Source organism: Somniosus microcephalus, chromosome 4, assembly GCF_052327205.1.
Source record: "Somniosus microcephalus isolate GS21.2 chromosome 4, FLI_Smic_1.0, whole genome shotgun sequence".
Lineage (NCBI taxonomy): Eukaryota > Metazoa > Chordata > Chondrichthyes > Squaliformes > Somniosidae > Somniosus > Somniosus microcephalus.
Window position 1 is genome coordinate 28,419,242 of NC_140990.1, and position 27,093 is coordinate 28,446,334.

Here is a 27,093-nt window from a genome sequence, read left to right on the forward strand (position 1 = left end):
TGGTGTCCTCTGGTGCGATTATTTATTATTTACTGTTGCTCCTTGGTTTAAATTACTGAGCACCTCCTTCCCCCTCAGCATCCAATTCCCATTCTCACCAAATTCCCCTTACCACTCTGTTTAGCAAGCCACTCCGTTTAGTTGATTCTCCAGCTCTGTGCCACATAGAAACATAGAAGATAGGAGCAGGAGTAGGCCATTCGGCCCCTCGAGCCTACTCCGCCATTTAATGAGATGATGGCTGATCATCTAAACTCAGTACCCTGTCCCTGCTTTCTCCCCATATCCCTTGATCCCTTTAGCCTTAAGAAATATATCTAACTCCTTCTTGAATATATTTAATGAATTGGCCTCAACTGCCTTCTGTGGTAGAGAATTCCACAGGTTCACCACTCTCTGGGTGAAGAAATTCCTCCTCATCTCTGTCCTAAATGGCTTACCCCTTATCCTTAGACTTTGGCCCCTGGTTCTGGACTCCCCCACCATCGGCAACATCCTTCCTGCATCTACTCTGTCCAGTCATGTCAGAATTTTGTAAGTTTCAATGAGATCCCTTCTCTATCTCCTAAACTCCAGCGAGTATAAGCCCAATCGACCCAATCTCTCCTCATACGTCATTCCTGCCATCTCAGGTATCAGTCTGGTGGATCTTCGCTGCACTCCCTCCATGGCAAGAACATCCTTCCTCAGATAAGGTGACCAAAACTGCATACACCGCTCATCCTCCTCCTATTCCCTATTCCAAAGTTATCTCTGTCCTCAGCTATTCCACGCACTTTTCTGCCACCTTGTTGATGACAAAAAGGGTGGTGGTTGTTACCCAGAATACTCCGCGTGCTAGAATAGGCCCTATCAATGCTGCAGGGGCTGGTGTGTGCAGGCGCGGGGAGGGCCCGGGGCGGGTCCCGCACGTGCGCAGTGCCGCCAGTCGTGTGATGGCGGCGGAAGGCGGAGAGAAGATTCTGCAGTGGGGAGGAGGTGGCGGAGCGCAGGGGAGCAATAGAACCGGCGGGGAGACTTTATAAACACCCGGGGTGGGCCTCAGGCCCCGAACAAGAGCCTCCGGGCCGGGCGTTTGCCCCGAGCGGGGCGGCAGCTGTGGGGCTTTCTCCCGGTGACAGGCCCGGGGTAACGGCCGCCATCTTGAGAGGCTCAGGGGGCAGCAGGGTGCATGCGCGGCCCCCTTGGCCAGGAACCAGGAGGAGAGAATCTTGTCAATTTCTATCCTGGACTCACAGTGATGGCTTTTGTAAACTCCTTTTACAGGCTGTGAGAAGGGCAGCATTTACACACTGCAAACACAAACCAAACATCACATCAAGATCTGACAGAGTCACTCCATTCATCAGGACCCGAATATCATCGGATTTGAATGTGGAAGGAGAAATGTTTGTTCTGTCTGTGTGAAAAGGTTTCAAACATCAGTGTGACTGGAAAAGCACCGAGACACACACACACCCGAGTGAGAGTGTGTCTCTCTAACTGTGGAAAGAGCTTTAACCAGTTACACAGCCTGAAAAAACATCGCACCGTTCACAGCGGGCAGAAAACGTTCACGTGTTGTGTGTGTGGACAAGGCTTTATCTGATCGTCCAACATGGAGAGCCACAAGGACACCCGCACCATGGAGAAACCGTGGAAATGTGGGGACTGTGAGAAGGGATTCAATTACCCATCTGAACTGGAAAAACATCGACGCAGTCACACTGGGGAGAGACCATTCACCTGCTCCGTGTGTGGGAAGGGATTCACTCAGTCATCCAGCCTCCAGACACATCAGCGAGTTCACACTGGAGAGAGGTCGTTCACCTGCTCCGTGTGTGCGAAGGGATTTGCTCAGTCCTCCCACCTGGTAACACACCAGCGAGTTCACACAAATGAGAGACCGTTCACTTGCCTGATGTGTGGGAAGGGATTCACTTATTCATGCAACTTTATTGAACATCAATTTGTTCACTCTGATAAGCGACCATTTAAATATTTTGACTGTGAGAAGAGCTTTAAACGCAAAAAGGACCTGTTGAGACACCAATGCACACACATGGGGGAGAGGCCGTTCACTTGCTCTGTGTGTGGGAAGGGATTCACTTTTTCATCCAGCCTACTGATACACCAGCGAGTTCACACTGGGGAGAGGCCGTTCACCTGCTCCATCTGTGAGAATGTATTCAGTCAGTCATGCAACCTGCTGACACACCAGCAAGTTCACAAGTGACTGCAGGGGTTGGATTCTGCTGTTATTGCTGCTGTTAATCACATTCAGGACTGAACCATGTTCATTCTGACATTTGGGGTTTCTTTCTGCTTATGTTAACAACCCTATAACTGGGCTGCAGTTTAATACTCTGTATAAATGTAAAATAAATCAGCTTTGTTTCAAACACACTTTGTGTCAAGTCTGTGCTGACTCCATGATACGAGGAGACTAATTGATGTCCTGTTGCTGACTGCTCCATTTTTGGGCCGTTTCTCCTTTCTTACTCTGGATTATTTCGGTTCTGATCTAATTGGCCTTCTACCATCCTGGGAGTCCCATGATACAACGATAATGGATTTGTTGACTCATCACAGTGATCAATCTCTATCAATGAGTCTACAACAGACCCAGACATGAGGCGAGGAAAACCCCAGTGGTGGAGAGCTTTAGGAGCCATCGGACCAAAGTCACCTCTTCCTCCCGAGCATTCTACACTGACCACACGTCATGTCTCAAATTACTCACACACTGTGTCCCAAAATCTTATTCTATGAATGAAATTGGTCCAATTTGCATGTGAATGAATCAACACTAACTGCTTCTACCATCTCCCTAGGGAGCCTGTCCGAGAGATTGACCACTCACTCACTGAAATATTGTTTCCACAGATTGGATTTGAATTTACCCCCTTCAAGTGCAGGCCGTGTCCTCTGGTTCTACTGTTCTGGGCAGGGTGAAATAACTTGTCGTGCTCTACATTATCCAGTCCCTTTAGAATCCTAAAAACAGCAATCCTATCACCTCTCGACCTTCTCGTTCCAGTGTGAACAGGCCCAGTTTACATAACCTGGACATGTTGGCTCGATACTCAGTTAAATTCTGACACAAACCCTGTGATGCTTCTTAAATTGCATTAACCGACACTTCACAGAATCCTAGAATGATACAGCACAGAAGGAGGCCATTCAGCCCATTGTGCCTGTGTGGCTCTCTGAAAGATCCATCCAATTACAAAAGCAAAATACTACGGATGCTGGAAATCTGAAATAAAGAGAGAAAATTCTGGAAATCCTCAGCAGGTCAGGCAGCGTCTGTGGAGAGAGAAACAGAGTTAACGGTTCAGGTCACTGACCTTCCATCAGAACCTTTCATCACACATTATAATCTAATGTATTACTCACTCTGGTTTAAGCTTATATTGTGGTTAATAACAGCAAACTCTGTTGTTTCTCCTGATCTGATTACAGTTTCCAACCAGTCGATTCAGTGAAATGTCTTATCAGTGTTGCCATGGCGACTTGTCTGCAGTGAAACGTCTGTTTGAGTTTTTAACTCAGACTAAACTTCTCTTTCCCATAATACACATTGTATCAGACACTTTATGCCAATGAATTTTAGCCTTGTTATGTTAATATCTCTAAAACCTACAAGAAAGAAAGACTTGCATTTATATAGCACCTTTCACCACCTCAGGATGTCGCAATGGGCTTCACAGCCAATGAAGTACTATTGAAGTGTAGTCACTGACTGTGGTGTATGTAACCTGTTCCACCTTAAGAGAACTTAAGCCTGTTCCACCTTAAGAGATGTACTACTTTCTCTGGCTGCTGTATACGTAATACCGGTGGTGACCACACCGGTATATAAGCACTGTGTAGTAATATTGTATTCAATATAGTCCCTACCTCCAACCAGTAAAGACCTGTTCAATTTACTCTTGTAGTCTGTGTAGTAATTATCACTATAACACACAGACTTAACAGTGGCGACGAGTCCGATTCTTACCCTGCGGCAGTTATTTCCACGGCGGCTTCGTCCACAGACAGGATGTCGAAGAGAGGTTTCCACCCTCATCACCCTGCTGGAAGACACGTCGAGCGGCAGGCATCGAGAAACCGGAGTGCAGAAGACATCCTGACCTCGAAGCCTCCATCAGCGACTGTCAGCTTTCTTCTTTCTACCTCGGTAGTGGGTAAGCCGGGCAGCGACGCGACAGAAAGTCAACCGCGTTGGCTGTACAGACGGGGCTGGGAAGACGGAGGAATAAGGGCGGTGAGATCGATCGCGACCGGAGATAAGGGCCGGGCCACTTTCGAGCGAGAGGCGCAGCGCGGGGACATCGATCGCGACCGGAGATAAGGGCCGCTTTTGGGCTAAAAGGCGCAGCGTCTGGGGAAACTGAAGGCGCGAGAGCCGCGGTGAAGCGGAGACAGCGTCGGGGGACGGTTGAAGACCGCCAAGCGCGGGAAAACCGCCATTTTGTGGGCTGAGGACGACGACAAGAGCGGGAAGCCGCCATCTTGGATAACATAAAAATACAATAAATTGCAACGATGCCTAAACATGGGAACATTAATACCTTTGATAGTGACATCAAAGATTGGGCCATGTATGTAGAACGCATACAAAATTATTGTAAGGCAAATAAAATTCCTGATGCAGATAAAGCACTAACATTATTAAATTTAATGGGTGCGAAGACATACGGGCAATTGAAACACCTGTTATCACCAGATGAACCAGCGGATAAGACGTTCGATGAGATTGTTACTGTCCTGAAAAATCATCTAAACCCCACGCCGCTGATGCTAGCGGAACGATTTAAATTTTACGACAGAAGGCAGCTGCAGAATGAAAGCAATGCTGAATATTTGATGGAATTACGTAAGCTAGCGAAATATTGTCAGTTTGGAACGGGACTGACAGAGGCACTACGAGATAAATTTGTGTGTGGTTTATTTAAACAGGATACACAAAAGCGACTGCTCGAGGAGAATGAGCTGATGCTTGAGAAGGCGGTCACTATGGCAGCAGCACACGAAGCCGCAGCGAGAGGCACGGCAGTAATGCAGCTACGGTCACCGGAACTCGGTACAAACAAATTGGGTTTGAGTTCTGTCAAATGTTATCGTTGTGGAAAGACAACGCACGATCAGAACCAGTGTTGGTTTAAAAACCAAGAATGCAGAACGTGTGGCAGGCTTGGCCACATAGCTAAAGTATGCCGGTCAGGAAAGAAGACCAGCAACAAAAAGTCACCGCAAGGAAAATACGCAAAGGTACACAAGGTGACAAAGAACAGTTTGACCGAACAGAAGTCAGATTCAGACGCTAGCAGTAATGAACTGGATAGCTTAAGAGTACACAACGTTGGTAAGGATGCAGATCTCCAGACAATTTGGGTCACTCTTCAGATAGCAGGAGTCCAAGTAAAAATGGAAATGGACACTGGATCGGCATTGACGGTCATGAATAAGAAAGATTACAGAAGGTTATTCCAACATATTCCCCTGCAGGATACGGAGATTATATTGAAAACATACACGGGGCAAAGAGTGTACCCCATCGGAAAAATAGAGGTAGAAGTGGTCCACAAGGGCGAAGAAAGCCAAGTAATGGACTTATATGTGCTACCTGAAGGAGGTCCACCACTACTAGGACGGGAGTGGATTAGGAAAATGAATATGGACTGGCACTCCTTGAAGGCACTAACGGTAGATTCCGGGGAAACAGATGTCAAACCTAAACGATTGTCCAGAATATTGGATGATGCTAAAGAGGTGTTCCAGCAGGGACTGGGAACACTGAGAGGAATTACGGCAAACATCAAGATTGGTGAACATGCACAACCAAAATTTTTTAAAGCCAGACCGGTACCCTATGCAATACGACCTACTGTTGAAGCGGAACTGGAAGCACTAGAACGTTCAGGTGTACTGTCTAAGGTAGATTGGAGTGAGTGGGCTACGCCCATTGTTCCTGTTATGAAACGTCCTGCGAGCAACAAGCCAGGAGATCCAGGGAAGGTTCGCATCTGTGGAGATTTCAAAATCACCGTTAATCCGGTGCTTCACACGGTGCAGTATCCGCTTCCACGGATTGAGGATATTTTCGCTTCATTGTCTGGCGGGAAACACTTCACCAAGGGTCAAGGATGTCTCGGAGCGGGTGCAGAGCATTCTGAAGGGGGAGGGGGATCAGCCAGTTGTCGTGGTACATGTAGGTACCAATGATGTAGGTAAAAAGAGGGAGGAGGTCCTACAAGCTGAATTTAGGGAGTTAGGAGCTAAATTGAAAAGTAGGACCTCAAAGGTAGTAATCTCTGGATTGCTACCAGTGCCACGAGCTAATAAGTTTAGAGAGAGTAAGATAGATAAGCTAAATACGTGGCTTGAGCAGTGGTGCAAGGGAGAGGGATTTAAATTCTTGAGGCATTGGAACCAGTTCTTGGGGAGGAGTGACCTGTACCAAGGGGACGGTCTACACCTGAACTGTGAGGGAGCCGATGTCCTCGGGGTAATATTTTCTAGGGCGGTTCGGGAGGATTTAAACTAATTTGGCAGGGGGATGGGAACCTAGGTAGTGGAAAAGAGGTAAGTCATATGAAGTTAGAAATAGATGGTAGAAAGGTGAGAAGCAATAAGCAAAGGAGAGAAACACAAAGGGCCAAACTAATTCATAATGAGAGTGTGAAAAAAGCAAGCCTGAAGGCTTTGTATCTTAATGCTAGAAGCATTAGGAACAAGGTGGATGAATTAGTTGTGGAAATAGAGGTAAACAAGTATGATTTGATTGGGATTACAGAAACGTGGCTGCAGGGTGGGCAAGGCTGGGAACTTAACATCCAGGGATATACAATATTTAGGAAGGATCGGCAAAAAGGTAGGGGAGGTGGGGTAGCATTGCTGGTAAAGGAGGGGATTAATGCAATGGAAAGGAAGGATATTAACTCGGATGAAACGGAATCTGTATGGGTAGAAATGAGAAATAGCAAGGGGAGGAAAACGTTAGTGGGTGTGATATATAGGCCTCCAAATAGTAATATGGAGGTGAGGGAAGGCATAAAAAGGGAAATTAGAGAAGCGTGCGATAAGAGCACAGCTGTCATCATGGGTGACTTTAATTTACATATTGATTGGACTACCCAAATTAGTAAAAATTCTGAGGAGGAGGAATTCCTGGAATGTTTTCGGGACGGTTATCTGGACCAATATGTCGAGGAGCCGACTCGAGATCAGGCCATTTTAGACTGGGTATTGTGCAATGAGAAGGGACTTATCAGCAATCTTCTTGTACGAGGCCCCTTGGGTCAGAGCGATCATAATATGATCGAGCTCTCAGTCGAGATGGAGAGTGAGGAAATTGAATCAGAGACTAAGGTCCAGAACTTAAATAAAGGGAATTACGAGGGTATGAGACGGGAATTGGGTAAGATTGATTGGGTGGTGTTTCTGGGGGGATTGACAGTGGATAGACAATGGCAAGCATTCAAAGATAGAATGGAAGAATTCCAGAACATGTTTATACCGGTTTGGCATAAAAATAAACCTAAAAAGGTGACTCAACCGTGGATAACGAGGGAAATTAGGGACAGCATAAAATCAAAAAAAGGGCATATCAACTGGCAAAAAAAAGCACCAGACCGGAAGATTGGGGGCAGTACAGGATACAGCAAAAGAGGACAAAGGGATTAATCAGGAAGGGGAAAATAGAATACGAAAGTAAACTTGCAGCAAACATAAAGACAGACTGCAAAAGCTTTTATCGGTATATCAGGAGGAAAAGACTGGTAAAATCCCAAGTCGGTCCCTTGCAGTCCGATTCGGGAGAATATATAATGGAGAATAAGGAAATGGCAGACCAATTAAACTCATACTTTGGTTCTGTATTCACAAAGGAGGACACAAATAACCTCCCAGGAATATCGACAAACATAGGGACTAATGAGAGGGAGGAGCTGACAGAAATTAGTATCTCTAGGGATATGGTGTTGGGTAAGTTGAGGGGACTGAAGGCCGACAAATCCCCGGGGCCTGATAAACTACATCCTAGGGTACTTAAGGAGGTGGCCCTGGAGATAGCAGATGCTCTAAGGATCATCTTCCGGAACTCCATTGACTCGGGAACAGTACCCGTGGATTGGAGGGTAGCTAATGTTACCCCAATATTTAAAAAGGGGGGTAGAGAGAAAGCAGGGAATTATAGACCAGTAAGCCTTACATCGGTTGTGGGCAAAATGCTAGAGTCCATTATTAAGGATAAAATAGCGGAGCACTTGACAAATGGGGAAAGGATCGGACAGAGTCAACATGGATTTACAAAGGGTAAATCGTGTTTGACTAATCTGCTGGAATTTTTTGAGGAAGTAACTGGTAAAATAGATGGGGGAGAGCCAGTGGATGTGGTGTACCTTGACTTCCAGAAAGCCTTCGATAAGGTTCCACACAAAAGATTATCATGCAAAATTAAGGCTCATGGGATTGGGGGCAAAGTATTAACGTGGATAGAGAACTGGCTGGCGGATAGAAAACAGAGAGTTGGAATAAACGGCTCGTTTTCGGAGTGGCAGGCAGTGACCAGCGGGGTGCCGCAAGGATCTGTCCTGGGACCCCAGCTGTTCACAATATATATAAATGATCTGGATCAGGGAATTGGATGCAATATTTCCAAATTCGCTGACGACACTAAACTAGGAGGAGGGGTGGGCTCTGATGAGGATGTCAGGAGGCTACAGTGCGATTTGGACAGGTTGGGGGAATGGGCGGATACGTGGCAGATGCACTACAATGTGGATAAATGCGAGGTTATCCACTTTGGGGGTAAAAACAGGAGGGTGGATTATTATCTAAATGGCAATAGATTGGGAGATGGGGAAGTGCAGAGGGACCTGGGTGTTCTTGTGCACCAGTCACTGAAGGAGAGCATGCAGGTGCAACAGGCGATTAAGAAGGCAAATGGTATGTTGGCCTTCATATCAAGGGGGTTCGAGTATAGGAATAGGGATACCTTACTACAGCTGTACAAGGTGCTGGTGAGACCGCATCTGGAGTATTGTGTACAGTTTTGGTCGCCCCATCTGCGGAAGGATGTTCTTGCCATGGAAAGAGTGCAGCGGCGATTCACCAGGCTGATACCTGGAATGGCGGGAATGACCTACGAGGAGAGATTGAATAGTTTGGGCTTGTACTCACTGGAGTTTAGAAGATTGAGAGGGGATCTCATCGAAACATATAAAATTATGGCAGGCCTGGACAGGCTGAATTCAGAGAGAATGTTTCCAATGGCAGGGGAGCACAGAACCAGGGGCCACAGTCTAAAAATAGCGGGCAAATCATTTAAAACAGAGATGAGGAAGAATTTCTTCACTCAAAGAGTGGTGAGCCTGTGGAATTCCCTGCCACAGAGGGCTGTGAAGGCTAATTCAATAAATATTTTCAAGAGAGAATTGGATATATTTCTGAAGGCTAAGGGGATTAAGGGTTACGGAGAAAAGGCGGGGACGGGGTACTGAACTGGTAAGATCAGCTATGATCTCAGACGAAGATCAGCCATGATCTCATTGAATGGCGGAGCAGGCTCGAAGGGCCGAATGGCCTACTCCTGTTCCTATCTCTATGTTACTATGTTACTATGTTATAGACCTGGCGCAGGCGTACTTGCAGATGGAGGTTGAGGAAGAGTCACGCCAATACCTCACAATCAACACGCATCGAGGGTTGTACCGGTACAATAGGCTGGTTTTTGGAGTGGCATCGGCTCCAGCAATTTGGCAGAGGGCCATGGAGCAGGTATTACAGGGAATTCCAGGCACACAATGTTACCTGGATGATATTCTGATCACAGGTGATGGTGATGAACAACATCTCGCAAACTTGGAACTGGTGCTCAACAGACTGATAGAGTATGGACTTAGAGTAAATCGGCAGAAATGTGAGTTCTTCCAGAAGCGGATCTCGTACTGTGGCCATGTCATTGACCGGGAGGGGCTTCATAAGTCTCCTGACAAGATTGAGGCAGTTGTAAAGGCTCCTGCTCCGGAGAATGTCTCTCAGTTGAGGTCGTTTCTAGGATTAATTAACTATTACCATAAATTTCTGCCAAATTTATCCACGGTACTGCACCCGTTAAACGCTCTTTTACAGAAAGGGGTACCATGGGAATGGGGCGAAAACTGTAAGAAGGCATTTCGCAAAAGCAAAGAATTGATCACCTCAGGGGAAGTGTTGGCTCACTTCAACCCGACACTGCCCATTCGGTTGGCTTGTGATGCTTCTCCATATGGTATTGGGGCAGTACTCTCACACAAGTTGCCAAATGGCACGGAAAGGCCAGTCGCGTTTGCATCCAGATCATTGACCTCCGCTGAGTGCAACTATGCGCAGATCGATAGGGAGGCTCTTAGCCTTGTATGGGGAGTGAAGAAGTTTAATCATTACCTGCAGGGCCAAAAATTCACACTTCTGACAGACCATCAACCGTTGGTATCCATTTTTAACCCTAAGAAGGGTGTTTCAGTGATGACAGCGCAGCGTCTCCAGAGATGGTCTCTTTTCCTAGGGGCACATCAATATCAAATAGAATTCAAAGGTATGAAACAGCATGGCAATGCTGATGGGCTGTCGCGCCTGCCACTACCTGAAGAAGAAGACACGACGAAAGTTGACCCTGTTGAGTTATTTCATTCGACCATCATCGAGTGTTTACCAGTCACCAATGCAAGTATTGAAAGAGAAACTAGGAATGACCCGACACTGTCCAGAGTCTACGAGGTGACAGTGAAAGGATGGCCAACTGCATGAAGGTCATCTGGGGGGAGTTAAAATGAAAAGTCTTGCTAGGGCTTATGTATGGTGGCCGGGTATTGACCAACAGATTGAGGAGTTAACAAAAAGCTGCGCTGGGTGCCAAAAAGTGCAAAATGCACCTCCGATAGCACCGCTACACCCATGGGAATGGCCTTCAGCCCCATGGCAACGCGTACACATTGACTTTGCTGGTCCATTCATGGACTCCATGTTCCTAATCGCGGTGGACGCACATTCCAAATGGCCAGAAGTCATCAAGATGAATACCACTACTTCAGAAAAGACAATTGCGGTGTTAAGAACAATATTCGCAAGGAACGGATTGCCAGAACAGATCTGTTCGGACAACGGACCACAGTTTGTATCGGAAGAATTCCGACAATTCTTAAAGAAGAATGGAGTAAAACATTATACCTCTGCCCCATATCATCCAGCGACAAACGGGTTGGCTGAAAGATTTGTCCAGACATTCAAAAAGGCAATTAAGGCCATGAACGATGATCAGATTCCGCTGCAACACAAGGTCGACAAGTTCCTGATGTCATATCGAAACGCCGATCATGCAGTGACTAACGAAAGTCCTGCCATGATGTTTTATAACAGGAGGTTGCGGTCCAAGTTGGACTTGTTAAAACCAAATGTGCGGAGGGAAGTGGAAAACAAACAGTTTCGGCATATTAACAACAAGACCACTCGAACTTTCGACGTAGGACAACCAGTGTTGGCAAGGGGCTATGGAAACGAAAAATGGCAGTCCGGAACAATTCGGGCCAGACAAGGACCTCTGATGTACACAGTAGATATTGGTCATAATGTGATAAGGCATCATGCGGATCAACTGGTAGAGTCGAGCGCAAGGGTCGAACCCATGGTTGTGACAGAGACAACTGTGGAAGACGTTAATGAACCTGAAGCATCTACCTCGGCAAGGAATGTACTTGATGATGATGACACCCAATACATTGGAAACCAAATAGAGGAGGCACCTCAACAACAAGAATCAGAGACTACTGAGAGGCGTTATCCAAGCCGCATCAGAAAGCCTCCTGAGAGACTGAACCTTTGAACTGTTATACCTGAAGTTATATATATGTTATTATGTTATGTTAAATGGGGATATGACTGCTAAGCTAAAAAGGGAGGACTGTGGTGTATGTAACCTGTTCCACCTTAAGAGAACTTAAGCCTGTTCCACCTTAAGAGATGTACTACTTTCTCTGGCTGCTGTATACGTAATACCGGTGGTGACCACACCGGTATATAAGCACTGTGTAGTGATATTGTATTCAATATAGTCCCTACCTCCAACCAGTAAAGACCTGTTCAATTTACTCTTGTAGTCTGTGTAGTAATTATCACTATAACACACAGACTTAACACTGACAGTGCTGTATTGTAGGAAACAAGCGGCTCAGATACACAAACCTTTAAAAGTGGGAGGACAAGTTGATAAAGTAGTTTGAAAAGCACGAGGGATCCTCGGTTTTATAAATAGGGGTGTAGAGTACAAAAGGGCAGAGGTCATGGAAACCTGTACAAATCATTGGTGAGGCTGCAGTTAGAATATTGGGTCAAGTTTTGGGGCATCTTACACCAGGAAGGATGTCAAGGCCGTGGAGAAGGTGCAGAGAGATTCACTGAGATGATACCAGGGAAGAGAGCCTTTAGTTATCAGGAGAGATTAGAGAAACATAGAAACATAGAAGATAGGAGCCATTTGGCCCCTCGAGCCCGCCCCGCTATTTAATGAGATCATGGCTGATCATCCAAACTTAGTACCCTGTCCCTGCCTTCTCCCCATATCCCTTGATCCCTTTAGCGTCAAGAAATATATCTAACTCCTTCTTGAATATATTTAATGAATTGGCCTCACCTGCCTTCTGTGGTAGAGAATTCCACAGGTTCACCACTCTCTGGGTGAAGAAATTCCTCCTCATCTCTGTCCTAAATGGCTTACCCCTTATCCTTAGACTGTGACCCCTGGTTCTGGACTCCCGGCCATCGGGAACATCCTTCCTGCATCTAGTCTGTCTAGTCCTGTTCGAATTTTATAAGTTTCAATGAGATCCCCTCTCATTCTTCTAAACTCTATTGAAACTGGGGCTCTTTTCATTCGAATAAAGGGTAATTGGGGATCTGAGGGAGGTGTTCAGAATTTGATCCGGTAAATGAGGAAAAACTATTTCCACCAGTCGGTGAGTCAGGAACTAGAGGGCCTCAAATTCAAATCATCACTAAACGGCTCAGACCCAGGGATGAACTATCGAGCACACCGCACAAAAATGTTCAGGACACTCACTGTCCCTCCGGATCTGTGTCCGGGGAGAAACTGATGGGTTTCTCTTATCTTTGGGTTAAATATTCTCATCGAGCTGATGGATGTCAGTGCTGGGGAATGGGGTGTTCTGAACACAGAGTGTCTGCCTGAAGCACTCTCCAGTCAGGTACAGCACGGGTTAGATACAGAGTAAAGCTCCCTCTACACTGTCCCATCAGACACTCCCAGGGCAGGTACAGCACGGGTTAGATAGAGAGTAAAGCTCCCTCTACACTGTCCCATCAAACTCTCCCAGGGCAGGTACAGCACAGGTTAGATACAGAGTAAAGCTCCCTCTACACTGTCCCATCAAACACTCCCAGGACAGGTGCAGCATGGATTAGATACAGAGTAAAGCTCCCTCTACACTGTCCCATCAAACACTCCCAGGGCAGGTACAGCACAGGTTAGATACAGAGTAAAGCTCCCTCTACACTGTCCCATCAAACACTCCCAGGACAGGTACAGCATGGATTAGATACAGAGTAAAGCTCCCACTACACTGTCCCATCAAATACTCCCAGGGCAGATACAGCACGGGTTAGATACAGAGTAAAGCTCCCTCTACACTGTCCCATCAAACACTCCCAGGGCAGGTACAGCACGGGTTAGATACAGAGTAAAGCTCCCTCTACACTGTCCCATCAAACACTCCCAGGGCAGGTACAGCACGGGTTAGATACAGAGTAAAGCTCCCTCTACACTGTCCCATCAAACACTCCCAGGGCAGGTACAGCACGGGTTAGATACAGAGTAAAGCTCCCTCTACACTGTCCCATCAAACACTCCCAGGGCAGGAACAGCACAGGTTAGATACAGAGTAAAGCTCCGTCTACACTGTCCCATCAAACACTCCCAGGGCAGGTACAACATGGGTGAGTTACAGAGTAAAACTCCCTCTACACTGTCCATCAAACGCTCCCAGGGCAGGTACAGCACGGGCTAGATACAGAGTAAAGCTCCCTCTACACTGTCGCATCAAACACTCCCAGGGCAGGTACAGCACGGGTTAGATACAGAGTAAAGCTCCCTCTACACTGTCCCATCAAACACTCCCAGGGCAGAAGTCATACCTGGCACAAAGGAAGATGGTTGTGGTGGTTGGTGGTCAATCTTCACAGCCCCAGGACATTGCTGCTGGAGTTCCTCAGGGCCGTGTCCTAGGCCCAACCATCTTCAGTTGCTTCATCAATGACCTTCCCTCCAACATAAGGTCAAAAATGGGGATGTTCGCTGATGACTGCACAGTGTTCAGTGCCATTCACAACTCCTCAGATAATGAAGCAGTCCATGCCCGCATTCAACAAGACCTGGATGACATTCAGGCTTGGGCTGATAAGTGGCAGGTAACATTTGCGCCACAGAAGTGCCAGTCAATGACTATCTCCAACAAGCGAGAATGTAACCACCGCCCCTTGACATTCAACGGCATTACCATCGCCGAATCCTCCACCATCAACACCCTGGGGGGTCACCATTGACCAGAAACATAACTGGACCAGCCACATAAATACTGTGGCAACAAGAGCAGGTCAGAGGCTGGGTATTCTGTGATGAGTGTCTCACCTCCTGACTCCCCAAAGCCTTTCCACCATCTACAAGGCACAAGGAGTGTGATGGAATACTCTCCACTTGCCTGGATGAGTGCAGCTCCAACAACACTCAAGAAGCTCGACACCATCCAGGACAAAGCAGCCTGTTTGATTGGTACCCAATCAACCACCTTAAGCATTCACTCCGTCCACCACTGGCGTACCGTGGCTGCAGTGTGTACCATCTACAAGATGCACTGCAGCAACTCACCTAGGCTTCTTCGGCAGCACCGCCCAAACCCACGACCTCTTCCACCTAGAAGGACAAGGGCAGCAGGCGCATGGGAACACTCCAAATTCCACCTCCAAGTTCCCCTCCAAGTCACACACCATCTTGATTTAGAAGTATATCACTGTTCCTTCATCGTCGCTGGGTCAAAATCAGGACCGCGGACATCAGATAGGAGATAAATGTTTTGAACTTCTTGATAATGGGAGCTGAAAACTGGTGCAAAATTCAACAAGACCATGGGAAATAATGAAAGACAGAGAAATGGTGAGGCTGGGAGATGAAGAAGGGAGTCAACTTCCTATCCACGCTGCCTCACTCCCTTTAATACCGTGAGCCTCAATTTGATCAACGAGCCTCCTGTCCGGCACCTTATCAAACACCTTTTGACAATCCATCTACACAACATCCACTGCATTTCCTTTCTCACTACACTGAGTTATTTCCTGAAATAATCCCTGCTGTCTGTCCTGAATGAATCCATTTCACTACCAAATGTTGCAATGTTTGCTCCACCCCACAGGGTTTCATCTGTTTAAAGCCACAACAGAAAGGCCCAGTTTTCTCCTGGAGTTTGAGAGAAATCAGGTTTGAAAATGATGCAGAGTTTCAGCCAATGAGGGAGCTCTGGACTGAGCCCCGCCCACTGGGTGCCTAAAGCCCCGCCCCTCACACACTCCGATTGGTTGGAGGACCCACCGTCGGCTCAGTCCTCCAGCCCCGCCCCGTTCTTCCTATTGGTCCGGAGCTCCCGTCAATCACCCGGGCAGTGTGAGCTGAGCATGCGCGGGCCTTGGCAGCAGCCGCTGACACATCAGGTGAGAGAGCTCAGGGAGAGCGGGTTCATGAACCCCGGGGGGACGCGGGCCGCTCACACCCCGAGCTCAGGGAGCGGGTTCATGAACCCCGGGGGAGGCTGCGAGATTCTCAGCAGCTCAGCTCTGCTCGGTGCTGTGTGAATGGGCTGCTCCACACCCCGGCTGCTCACGGGGAATGCCAGTGCGGAGGGCCCAGTGCAGAAGGCCCAGAGGAGAGTGTCCTAGGTGGGAGGCCCAGCACGGAGGACCCCAGGCGGGGGGCCTAGGGTGGAGCGGCTGGTCGACAGAAGCGGAGTCGGGCGATGCTGTGGGTGAGCATGCTGCATGGTTTCTAAAGTTGAAGAACGGTCTCCGGCCCGAATGGCTTCCAGCGGCCCCATCTGTGCGCCGTTTGGTGGCAGCTGTGAGGCTTTTTCTCGGTGATGGGATCGGGTTTGTGCGCCGCCATTTGGTGGAGGAAAGACAGACTGTTCCTATCTATAGTATGGTGCTTGAACAGCCATAAGATGGGAAAAGAGAACGGGATAAAAGTGAAAAAGGAAAAAAGGAAAATAAAAGGCAAAACAAAGTAATATCGGCAAGGAATAATCAATGTCTTGATGGCTGGGTCCTGTGTGTGATAACAGCAAGAAGAAGGAAATTTGAGTAGTCGTTTTCTTCTTTTACGGGATTTGAGAAAGTGGCCGGCTTCTTTTCTGTGGAAAAGTTGAAGACTGTGGACAAGGATCATGACATTATATGGTTGGATAACATCAAGTGAAAATGAGGAGTTATTAGAGTGCCAGTAGGACTGGCGCTGAACTGGTATTTACCTGTTTTGTTGAAGAAGTTTCGGGTTTCTGGTTAAAAGTAGTTTACTTGAAGCTTTAATTGATTTCAGATATGGTTATGGGACTTTGTATATTGTGGTGTTATTTAGTGTTAAAGCCTTCCTCAATGTACGAACGAATGAACGCTCAAGTGAATGCACATATGCGGACACAAATAATATGCACGCACACACGCATACACAATGGAACTTACGTTCGACCGAATGAAGGGCCTTCACTCCCCAGGATGAAAGTTGGCATCCTATTGGGTGAGCGTGAGGCCTGTCTGGACGGATGAACGAATGCACGCAGGTAGACAAATGACACGCATGCACGCAGACATGCACAATGGAATTTACGCTTGAGCGAACGAACGAATGGAGGAATGAATGACCGAATGATTGAGCGATGCCAGTGGGACTGGTGTATACGGTGATGTGCCTCAATAAATCCGAGACTCAATGTTAGCAAAACAAAACAAGGCTTTTATTGACTTAGAAGGTAACACACAGAGGAGAATGTATCTTCCATCCAGAGGTCTGCCGTACTGGATGTGCTGCAGGCTGGGCCAGCTTACATAGGAGCCAGGTATGGGCGGAGCCCTACACACAGTACAATACAATGGAAATGAAACTGAAACCAACCACAGTCACAGGCAGAGAAATACTGATGAGTGATGAATGGAATATTTCATCACATTCACCCCTTCTATAGATTTAGTCTGTTCGGGGGTTTGATAGTCCTCTGCGACCGACGTGGCTGTTGTGGTGCCGCGGGTGTCGGCTGGGTGTCCCCGGTGGCCTCCTGGGTCTCTGCCGGGGGTGCCGCCAGGGTTGTTGAAGGGGTAGTTGGTGGGGGTTCCGTTGGTCGATGTTCTTCCGGGGTTGATGAGAGAGTAGTAGGTGGGTAAGAGTTGCTGTGGTCGTTGTTGCTGCTGTTGTCGTGGTTGTTGTCGTTACCGGCTGGGGCGACGTCTTTTATGGACACGGTGTCCTCCCTTCCGTCGGCGTGCCGGACATACGCGTATTGGGGGTTGGCATGGAGTAGGTGCACTGACTCCATGAGAGGGTCCGTCTTGTGGCCCCTCACATGCCTTCGCACGAATACCAGACCTGGGGTGGAGAGCCATGACGGCATGGATACGCCTGAGGTGGATTTCCGGGGAAAGACAAACATTCGCTCGTGAGGCATGGCATTAGTGGCAGTACACAATAGCGACCGTATCGAATGGAGCACATCTGGGAGGACTTCCTGCCAGCGGGAGATAGGGAGGCCTTTGGTCCTTAGAGCTAGAGTGACTGCTTTCCATACTGTCCCGTTCTCTCGCTCCACTTGACCGTTACCCCGAGGGTTGTAGCTGGTGGTACGGCTCGTGGCGATCCCCCTGGACAGCATGTACTGGCGTAGCTCTTCACTCATGAAGGACGCCCCCCTATCCGTATGGATGTAGCTCGGCATACCGAACAGGCAGAACAGGCTATTGAGGCATTTAATGACCGTGGCGCTGGTCATGTCTGGGCAGGGGAAGGCGAATGGGAAACGAGAGTATTTGTCCACAATGTTCAGGAAGTAAACATTGCGGTCGACGGACAGGAGGGGGCCCTTGAAATCTAAGCTGAGCCGCTCAAAGGGCCATGTAGCTTTGATTAAGTGGGCTCTATCTGGGCGGTAGAACCGAGGCTTGCACTCAGCGCAAGTGCGACAGTTCCTGGTCAGGGACCGAACTTCCTCAATCGAGTAGGGTAAGTTGCGGGACTTTATGAAGTGGAACAGCCGCGTGACCCCTGGGTGGCAGAGGTCATTGTGGAGGGTCTGTAGCCGATCCCCGGTGGCGCTGGCACACATCCCTCGTGAGAGGGCGTCGGGGGATTCGTTAAGGGCCCATGGCCGGTAAATGATGTCATAATCGAAGGTGGAGAGCTCGATCTGCCACCTAAGAATCTTATCATTTTTAATCTTCCCCCTCTGTTTATTATTGAACATAAACGCTACCGACCGCTGGTCGGTAAGTAGGGTGAAGCGTTTGCCGGCTAGGTAGTGGCGCCAGTGGCGCACTGCTTCCACGATGGCTTGGGCCTCCTTTTCTACGGAGGAGTGTCTGATCTCGGGCCCTTGGAGGGTCCTCGAGAAGAAAGCTACGGGCCGCCCCGCCTGGTTGAGGGTGGCCGCCAAGGCAAAGTCAGACGCTTCACTTTCCACTTGAAAGGGAGTGTTCTCGTCCACTGCCTGTAGCGTGGCCCGCTCAATATCCTGCTTAATGCTTTTGAAGGCGGCATGGGCCTCAGCAGAGAGCGGAAAAGAGGATGCTTTCAAGAGGGGGCGGGCTTTGTCGGAGTAGTTGGGGACCCATTGGGAATAATAAGAAAATAACCCCAGGCACCTTTTCAGGGCTTTGGGAGTGTTGGGCAGGGGCAGCTCCCGTAGGGGGCGCAATCGGTCGGGGTCTGGTCCGATTTCCCCATTCTCCACCACGCTGCCTAGTATGCAGAGGCGCGTGGTGTTGTAAACACACTTGTCCTCGTTGTAGGTGAGGTTGAGTTTTTGTGCGGTTTTCAGGAACCTCTCGAGGTTCGAGTCGTGATCCTGCTGGTTGTGACCACAGATGGTGACGTTGTCGAGGTAGGGGAAGGTTGCCTGCAAGTGGTAGTCATCGACCATGCGGTCCATCTCCCTCTGGAAGACCGAGACCCCATTCGTCACCCCAAAGGGGACTCTGAGGAATTGGTAGAGGCGTCCGTTCGCCTCGAAGACTGTGTACGGGCGGTCCTCTGGTCTGATAGGGAGCTGGTGGTATGCTGACTTGAGGTCGATGGTGGAGAACACCCGGTATTGGGCGATTTGGTTCGCCATTTCTGATATGCGGGGTAGCGGGTAGGCGTCTAGTTGGGTGTACCTGTTGATCGTTTGGCTATAGTCGATCACCATCCGTTTCTTCTCGCTACCCCTTACCACCACCACTTGGGCGCGCCATGGGCTATTGCTGCGTTCAATAATGCGCTCTTTCAGGAGCCTGTCTACCTCGGTCGCGATAAACCACCTGTCCTCCCAGCTGTACCTCCTGCTTTTGGTCGCTATTGGCCGGCAGTTAGGGGTAAGGTTCGCGAATAGCGAAGGCGGCTTTACCTTCAGGGTAGCCAGACCGCACACTGTGAGGGGCGGCTGGGACCCACCGTAATTGAGCGTGATGCTTTGGTGGTAGCACTGGAAATCCAGGCCCAAGATCACGCTCGCACATAGATTCTTCATGATTAATACTTTAAAATTATCGTATACAGTTCCGTTAACGGACAATTGTACCGTGCAGTAACCCATAATGGTTGATGTCTGGGTTTTATCAGCCATAGAGATGGTACCCCGAGTAGGGACCACCTTTAGGGAGAGTTGTTGTACCAGTTCAGGGTGGATAAAACTCTCCGTGCTTCCACTGTCAATTAAACATTTAACCCTGCACCCGTTTACCTCGATGTCCACCATTGATTTGGATAGCGGGTGCGGCCTGGTCTGGTCCACTGTGACCGATGCTACTGTAGGGCCCTGATCGAGACAAGATGGCGTCCACGCTGCCTGCTCACAAGATGGCGGACCCCACGAGGTCGGGCAAGATGGCGTCCAAGATGGCCGCTCCCACGGCGCACACGCGGCGGTGGCGGGTTTTCCGGCGGGGTTCCCTCTGCACACCTTCCCGAAGTGCCCCTTCTTACTGCACTTAAAGCAGGTGGTGCCTTTCGCCGGGCACAGGTTTCTGGTGTGCTTCGGCTGCCCGCAGAAGAAGCAGTTGGGTCCCCGATGCATCGCGGCTGTCGTAGGGCTTCTGGGGGGAGAGCGGGGCCCCGACGGTGTCGGGCTGCCGGGCGGGGAAGATGCCTTCCAAGATGGCGGCGCCCTTGGTGCACACGTGGTGGCGTGGACGGCGCGGGCTGAAGAGTAGGCGTCCGAGTTTCTCTGGGCCACATCCAGGGATCGTGCTGTGTCCGCAGCCTGTTTCAGGTCCAATCCCGTTTTTTTCCAGCAGTCTCTGCCGGATGTAAGTGGAGCTGAGGCCTGTGATAAAGGCATCGCGAACAAGCTCGTCAGTGTACACTGCGGCTTTTACATCTTGGCACTTGCAATCTTTGCCAAGCGTTTTCAGGGTGCCTAGGAACTCCTCCACCGATTCCCCAGGTCGCTGTGCGCGAGTAGCGAGCAGATGCCTAGCATACACCTCATTCGTAGGCTGCTGGTAATGCGCCTTTAAGATGTCGCAGGCGGCCGGGTACGTGTCGGCGTCTTGGATGAGGGGGTAAACCCGGTGGCTTGCCCAATTCCGCAGAATTCCGAGTTTCATACTCGCAGCGTCCGTAGCGTCTTTGACGGCTGCGGAATTGTCCAGGAAGAATTCCATACACATAAACCAGTGTCCGAAGCGTGCCGATGCGTCCGAAGCATGCTGGTCCAAATCCAAACGTTCGGGTTTCAAGAGTTGATCCATTGTGTTGAAAATTAAGTCAATAAAATTGATGTGCCTCAATAAATCCGAGACTCGATGTTAGCGAAACAAAACAAGGCTTTTATTGACTTAGAAGGTAACACACAGAGGAGAATGTATCTTCCATCCAGAGGTCTGCCGTACTGGATGTGCTGCAGGCTGGGCCAGCTTACATAGGAGCCAGGTATGGGCGGAGCCCTACACACAGTACAATACAATGGAAATGAAACTGAAACCAACCACAGTCACAGGCAGAGAAATACTGATGAGTGATGAATGGAATATTTCATCACATACGGGTTCTTTCTTTTCATGATTTATTAAATAGTGGCAGTTTCTACTGTAAACATTATTGATTTACCTGTAAAAATTTATTATTGTATTTATATTGTTGACCATAAAGCTGTTTTTTGAGGCTTTATCCTTTTTATTGTGGTCAATGAACGTAATGGATTTACTATGTAATTGATGAGTTGTATAAGTACTGTTGTACTTGAATGTTTGTAAAAAAGGACAACTGGTAAGACCAAGCAAAAACAAAGAGTTACTAGATTACCAATAGGACTGGTGTAAAATTGTTTTTCACTATGGGTACCTGTACTGTTAATATTATTGGTTTATCTGTAAAATTTACCACTGCATTTGTACTGTTAACCCTAAAGCTGTTTTTAAGGCTTTGTTTTATTGTGGCTAATGAATGTAATGGATTTATTATGTAATTGATGAGTTGTAACAAGTACTACCATTTTTAAATAAATATGTTTAATTTAAAAAAATAAACCCCGGGGTGACGAGGGCTGCACACACCCCGAGTGCGGCCCCAGGCCCCATTATTAAAACACTCAACATTATCTGCTTCACACACACCCGGGGTGGGCCTCAGGCCCCGAACAAGAGCCTCCGGGCCGGGCGTTTGCCCAAGCGGGGCGGCAGCTGCGGGGCTTTCTCCCGGTGACAGGCCCGGGGTAACGGCCGCCATCTTGAGAGGCTCAGGGGGCAGCAGGGCGCATGCGCGGCCCCCTTGGCCAGGAACCAGGAGGTGAGAATCTTGTCGATTTCTATCCTGGACTCACAGTGATGGCTTTTGTAAACTCCTTTTACAGGCTGTGAGAAGGGCAGCATTTACACACCGCAAACTCAAACCAAACATCACATCAAGATCTGACAGTCACTCCATTCATCAGAACCTGAATATCATCGGCCTTTGAATGTGGAAGGAGAAATGTTTGTCTGTTCTGTCTGTGGGAAAAGATTTCAAACATCAGTGTGACTGGAAAAGCACCGAGACACACACACCCGAGTGAGAGTGTTCCAGTGCACTGACTGTGGGAAGAGCTTTAACCAGTTACACAGCCTGAAAAAACATCGCACCATTCACAGTGGGGAGAAACCGGACACGTGTTGTGTGTGTGGACGAGGTTTCAACCAATTGTCCAACCTGGAGAGACACAAGGACACCCGCACCACGGAGTATCCGTGGAAATGTGGGGACTGTGGGAAGGGATTCCATTACCCGTCTCAGCTGGAAACTCATCAACACAGTCACACTGGGGAGAGGCTGGTCACCTGCTCCGTGTGTGAGAAGGGATTCACTTGCTTGTGCATTCTCCAGACACATCAGCGAGTTTACACTGGGGTGAGGCTGGTCACCTGCTCCGTGTGTGAGAAGGGATTTAATCAGTCATCCAAACTGCTGACACAGCAGCGAGTTCACACTGGGGAGAGGCCGTTCATCTGCTCTGTGTGTGAGAAGGGATTTAGTCGATCACCTAACCTGCTGACACATCAGTGATTTCACATGTGACTGCAGGGATTGGATTCTGCTCTTAATCACATCCAGGACTGAACCATGTTCATTCTGACAGTTGGGGTTTGTTTCTGCTGATGTTAATAACCCCTATAACTGGGCTGGAGTTTAATATTCTGGATATATAGCTGATTGACTTGTCGGGGCTGCAGTGTTTATTTAAGAACCGCTGACTGATCTTTCCCCTTAATTTCTGATGAAAGTCCCTGAATTATTTTACAATAAAATTATGAACTTTTACTTCAATCGTATATTAATCTTTGGTGTAAAATCTACAATTTATTGTCTGAAAGTTTCCACTGATGAACATCTCCAATTACAAAGTGCTGATTAATCCTTGCTGATAATTCTTACTGACTTGCACATTACACACAGTGGCACCTCCATTATCCACCAGAAAGGGGAATGGGAATTGGTGGAGAATCGAGAGTCCCCAAATGTTTCCCCTCCCGTCTGGTACAGCAATCCCCTCGGCACGGAATGGAGTCAAGTCCAGTTATAGTGACGGGATGAGTTAAAGGTATTTACTCAGATGGGCGGGAGGTGGGAAGTGGTGTTCCACGGGGATCGGTGCTGGGACCACTGTTGTTCACCATTTACATGAATGATTTGGACTTGGGAATCAGAAGTACAATTTCAAAATTTGCAGATGACACTAAATTGGGGGGTGTAGTTAATACTGAGCAAGACTGCGATAGCATCCTTGTAGAATTATTCAATTGTGTTCAGTAAATAGCAGCATCTTTTAATTTGCTTTGACTGATCACATCACTATATAGTTACGTGAAAAACCGAAATCATTAACAGCTCCCAATTTCAGAATTGTCAGATTCAAACTCAGCTTCTTCCAAGTACAATCTAACATTTCAAAAATTGTAATGGATGTAGGCGAGATATTAGGACTGTTGTCTAACACAATCCAAACACAGTGACACACAGACAGATGGGCAGGTGTAGCTTCACAGCGAATCCTTTCAAGTCTCACTAAAAAGTGGCAGACTGGCAATCCATTGTTCACTAATGGAGTTGTGATCTTTGTAAATTAAGAAAGGAAATGCATGGGAATGTGTCAACGAGTTGATTAACAGAGTGAGGCATCGGCCCAGAAATTCGGGTTGGGGGCTTCCTGCGGGTGTAAGCCCCCGATCTGCACTTACCTTGCGCGCCGGCCATTGAGCTCTGGGCTCCCGTGGGATTCCGATCCGGGGCCTGGTCCAGCTGCTGGCGCGCAGTGCTTGCGTATCCCAGGGGTGCAGTTAATTCGATGCATCCCCTGGGATCACGTGGGCCACGGGGAGCCAATCGGAGCAGGGAATGCTCCATTCATAAGTCTGACAGGAAGTGCTGTCAAGACTTATAAATACTACGGCCCCAAAATAGCACTAAATCTTCAAATACATTTTTTTTAATCACATTTTTTAAATAAACTATAAATTACATGAAATAACTATTTTAAACAATAATTTAAATTTTTGAAAAAATAATTTTATTTAAAAATAATAAACCTGTGGAAAAAATGTTTTAATTTTAATTAATTCACCACTTACCTTGTAAAAAGCAGGCCTTATGCCTGGTTTTTATATTTCTAAATTCTGCAGGCTTACCCTCCCGGGAAAACCTGTGAAAAAAAACAAAGTTTGATGCGCACGCGCAGCCTCCCCCACGCACGCGTGCGACCTCTGAACTTCTTCATTCAGAAGAACGGAAGTGCCGGTTTCCCGCGCATGCGCAGTGCCTGCAGGAAACCGGCACTTCCATCGGGCCTACGGGTGAGTACCCCGTGCGTACTCACTCGTGAAGACCCGAATTTCTGGGCCATCATCTCCCTTCGATTTCTATTTCTGACACCAGGCAACAGAAAAAGGTCATTACAACACGACATAAACAGACTCTTCAGGTGTGAGACATCAGACTTCAGAACAACACGTCTGCCAGCTCTGGCCACAAACCTCAGTACAGTCAACCTTTCAGCAGCTGCAGCCCGGATTAAATAACTAGTAGTTTAACATGTCTAGTAGAGCTTTTGTATCAGAATAGAAGAAATGTATTTGTGACACACACACAATTAATAATTACATCACAATGTGATTGTGAGGATCGATTATCGCCTCTTGATACCTTCCGTGCCCACCGGTCGAGGAAGGTATCAAGTGAACCGGTGGACACCGCCTGCTCCCTCTCCAGGGCCACCCGGGCAGGGACAAGACCACGGGAGAGAGGCAGGCAGCCAGAGTGACCCCGCCATGGGCCCCGCCTATCCTGGACCTACAAATTACTGTTTTCACCAGGCCCAAGAGCAGGTCCAGGAGAAGATCCTCCGACTTACCCACCCCCTCCACACCGGGCGGCCAAAGATTAGGAGCGTGGGGCTAAAGTGTAACCAAGAGTTGAGGAGCAGCCCCTTCAGGTAACTATACAGGGGCTGCAACCTCTCACACTGAATATATACACGGCCCATGGACTGCTCTAGGCCGCAAAGAACACATCTGGCCTTGGAGTTCGGAAAGGAGCTTAAAAACTGTTGCACACGACAGCTCCTTGTAACAGTCTCCAATGGTGCGGGGAAGGACCCCCGTGTAGAGAGCCCTCCATTGGGGAACCTCGCCTCCGCCGGACAGCAAGATGACCCGCCAGTCTGATTGAGATTGGGCAATAAACTAAATTAATAAATAAATGATACAGAAACCTGAGTCCCCGGGTCCTGAGCTCTGGTGTGAAGTACGCTGGCCACCAATTTTCCGTTACTCACACCTCAGGCCCCGCCCAGTCTGGTTTAATTACTAAATGTTTTCTAACTCGGGTTCAGGCCTGTCATTGTGAGGGAAACAAGGCCTCAGTTATTGGTGTGTCCCACCCGAGCGGCTGTTAATGGCTTTAATAAACTGGCAGCAATGTTGTTTTAATGGTGGAAAGTGGTGAAAAACGCCACTAGCGATGCCTCAAAACTCACGGACAGAGAAATCCACTTCATCAGCGCCCCTGCCACAGGATTCGATATCCACCCCCTCCACCACTGGTGCACTGTGTCTGCAGTATGTACGGTCTACAAGATGACCACGGTCAGGCCGTGTGGAGTCAAAGGTCAGGCAGCAGAATGGATGGAAAGATCACAACAAACTTCCCTTAACTCCAACCCTCTGATTTCTGTTTTGTAGCCAGCTTTCCATCCATTCTGCTGCCTGGCCATTCACTCCACACGGCCTGACCTGGGTCATCTTGTCAATCTTACAGACTGTTTATGGATAGCAAGCTGGTTACAGCAAACAGAGAGTAGGGGTTGGGAGTAGCTACTCAGACGGGCAAAAGGTGGGAAGTGGTGTTCCACAGGGATCGGTGCTGGGATCTCTGTTGGTCACCATTTACATAAACGATTTGGACTCGGGAATCAGAAGAACAATTTCAAAGTTTGTCGATGACACCAAATTAGAGTCATAGTGTCATAGTGTTTTACAGCACAGAAAGAGGCCCTTCGGCCCATCGTGTCTGCGCCGCCCATCCATCCCTGTCCAGTCAAATCCCATTTTCCAGCATTTGGTCCATAGCCTTGCATGCATTGGCATTCCAAGTGCTCATCCAAATGCTTCTTGAATGTTGTGAGGGTTCCTGCCTCTACCACCCTTTTGGGCATTGAGTTCCACATTCCAACCACCCTCTGGGTGAAAAAGTTCCTCCTCAAATCCCCTCAAAATCTCCTGCCCCTTACCCTGAATCTATGCCCCCTTGTTATTGACCCCCCTACTAAGGGGAAAAGTTCCTCTTTGTCTACCCTATCTATGCCCCTCATCATTTTGTATACCTCAATCAGGTCCCCCCTCAGCCTTCTTTGCTCCAAGGAAAACAACCCCAGCCTGTTTAGTCTTTCTTCATAGCTGAGGCGCTCCATCCCAGGTAACATCCTGGTGAATCTTCTCTGTACCCTCTCCAAAACAATCACATCCTTCCTATAGTGAGGCGACCAGAACTGCACACAGTACTCCAGCTGTGGCCTCACCAGCGTTTTGTACAGCTCCATCATAACCTCCCTGCTCTTATATTCTATGCCTCGGCTAATGAAGGCAAGTATCCCATATGCCTTTTTAACCACCTTATCTACCTGTTCCGCTGCCCTCAGGGATCTATGTACATGCACACCAAGGTCCCTCTGACCCTCTGTACTTCCGAGGGTCCTACCACTCATTGTGTATTCCCTTGCCTTATTTGTCCGTCCAAAATGCATCACCTCGCACTTTTCAGGGTTAAATTCCAATTTGCCACTTTTCCGCCCATCTGACCAA

At 48.3% G+C, this 27,093-nt stretch overlaps 2 pseudogenes; one reads left to right on the forward strand and one right to left on the reverse strand.

The window, feature by feature from the left end:
- The window catches only part of LOC147118473 (uncharacterized), a 177,793-nt pseudogene that overhangs the window by 31,017 nt on the left and 119,683 nt on the right, over positions 1–27,093 (reverse strand).
- The window catches only part of LOC147118476 (uncharacterized), a 42,559-nt pseudogene continuing 17,060 nt past the window's right edge, over positions 1,595–27,093 (forward strand).